Source organism: Bidens hawaiensis, unplaced genomic scaffold (assembly GCF_021521415.1).
Source record: "Bidens hawaiensis isolate Kalapana, Puna unplaced genomic scaffold, B.hawaiensis_p1.1 tig00018571_1, whole genome shotgun sequence".
NCBI classification, from domain to species: Eukaryota; Viridiplantae; Streptophyta; class Magnoliopsida; order Asterales; family Asteraceae; genus Bidens; species Bidens hawaiensis.
In genome coordinates this window covers 68,475-70,903 of record NW_027492813.1, presented here as the reverse complement: position 1 = coordinate 70,903, position 2,429 = coordinate 68,475, and the positions used below count along the sequence as shown (strand labels likewise).

The 2,429-nt window shown below is 26.3% G+C and overlaps 1 non-coding gene across 1 annotated transcript; it reads left to right on the top strand.

Annotated features, from left to right (window-relative positions):
- The first annotated feature begins 206 nt into the window (after window positions 1-206).
- Window positions 207-279, top strand: TRNAK-UUU (transfer RNA lysine (anticodon UUU)). Its single transcript has one exon. It is a non-coding gene; the product is annotated as a tRNA-Lys (tRNA).
- Window positions 280-2,429: the final 2,150 nt, after the last annotated feature.

Genomic DNA, 2,429 nt, shown 5'->3' with positions numbered 1-2,429 from the left:
GTTTCCTTTCTTGTGTGTCCAGATTGTATAATTCTTCATCTTCTTCATATATATATATATATATCAAATCATCCGATCATCTTTTTAAATATGTCCGATCAAATCACCTGATCAATTTATGAATGTCCCTCGAAAACGATTCTTGGTGAGATTAAATGATATCTTCTAACCTCAATATAATATTATATGTGGAAGCTAAAACAAAAGCCGTTCTAGCTCAGTTGGTAGAGCGTGTGGCTTTTAACCATGTGGTCGTGGGTTCGAGTCCTACAGATGGCGTTTGTAGAGATTTTTGTGATGTGCTGCCCTTTTTTTCTATGGTTAGATCTTTTTTTCATTTTTTTTCTTTGACGAAATTAATCAAGAAAGTGTTTCTTTTACAAGATTTGATATACCTTGCAACCACATTTAAACAACTTTACACATATTCACCACTTTAAAAAATATTGATATTATATTATTCCATGTTTATCACAACGTAAAAATTGAAATTGGGTGTTTATTGACAAAGACAACAATGGTATTGTGAGGACTTGGTGGTATTTGTTTCTATAGTGACTAGTGAGGCCATTGGTGATGGTCTAAATCCGTGTTATATTTTTCTTTAAGAAAATATGACACCCCGTCTACCATAAACTTTCACATTAGCATCCTCATTATGACCCCATCTAAAATAAGTCTTGAAATTTTATTCTTGTAAAAATTACCACATAAATATGAAACCTTATCTAAATGGTTAACTCACACAAACCTACTAATCTTTATTCAAAACCAAAAAAAAAAAAATTTTTGAAAGACTTGCACCGGTAAATCCATGAGAAACTGTAGATTAATGAAACACCTCAACCAATTATCGGATGATTTGATCGGACATATTTAAAAAGATGATCAGATGATTTGATGATTTGATATATATATATATATATATATATATAGATATAGGCAAAGTATAAATGAAAACCCACTTGAGTTGTGAAAACCCGCGAAAACCCTATGTAACATCGTGTTTTTTTTGTTACATGTAATATATGTTGTAACATTTAATACAAAATATCGAAACATTAAAAAAAATTGTTTTGCTATTTTTTAACATTTTTTTACTAATTTTTTTATGTTTTTAAGAGAGAGAAAAAGTTATATTTATGTTAACATTTTTTATTAACTTTAATTGTGGACCACAAGATTTAATCTTTAATTAAAAACATGTGATTAAGAATGAGTTTCTAGAGTTTTCACAACTCAAGTGAGTTTTTTATTTTAACCTAACCATATATATATATATATATATATAGGATGAGTATCATTTTAAAACTCTAAGAAACTCAAATAACTAACGTTTTTTTATAAAAAATTTTGTATCTTAATATTATTAAAGTGTTGTTTTATCACTTTATATATATATATATATATATATATATATATATATATATATATATATATATATATGTGATTACGATTATACAAATTATTTTTTGTAGATATCTAATTTTCTTTTACACATATGTAAGTTTGTTATTACATAAATTTTATATATATGTAACCTTGTGACTTATATATGTAAATAAAAAATTTATATATTAAATATGATAAAACTACTCTCATATAATGTTATTATATAAAGAAATTAAAAAAATATTTGGTTTTTAAGAGTTCCTAAAAGTTCTTAACTTTTTTTGAGTTCTTAAATGAAACTAACCCTATATATATATAAACGAAACTCCTAAAATCCTACGTGTCGCGATGTGGTCGCTCCCCCCTTTAATGTAAGCCACCAGATTGCCTGATTTTTAAATGGAGGCCTCTCATTGATTTAACCCAAATTCATGGGTATGGGTCTTATCAAAACCAGATAGCTCTTAAACGGGTTATAAATCTCATTATATTAAAAATTAATGTTACCAATTATTTGATATGAAAATCCTGTAAAATAGGGATATACTAAAATTTAATATACAATTTAAAAAGAAAAAGATATTATTTATAATTAATAAACAATTTTATAGTAAAAAACATAAGCGGGTCACCAAATCCAGATAGCTTTTAAACAGGTTATAACATATCATTTATTTATGAAACCCTTTCATCATCAACCCCTAAGTATATTATTAACTTTCTTACAATAAAAAAATTAAAATCCAAAAAATAAATATTAAAAAATGAAAAATGTAAAACAACCATTCTCTCAAGCCATCAGACTAATTCAATAGGCTATTTTGATATCAAGCGATAATCTTTTGATCAAGAATTTGATTGAGAGATAGAGAGTTTAAGGGTAAACGATAAGGGAGAGTTGAATTGTTTAGATAAGTTTCCGGGAAAACAACAATTCTAACGATTAGTGGTTTGAACCTGAAAGGTGAAACTTCGATGCTTATAAAATAATTGAGCATGCTTAAAATTCGTTACAAAAAAAACTTAATAATGTTGGT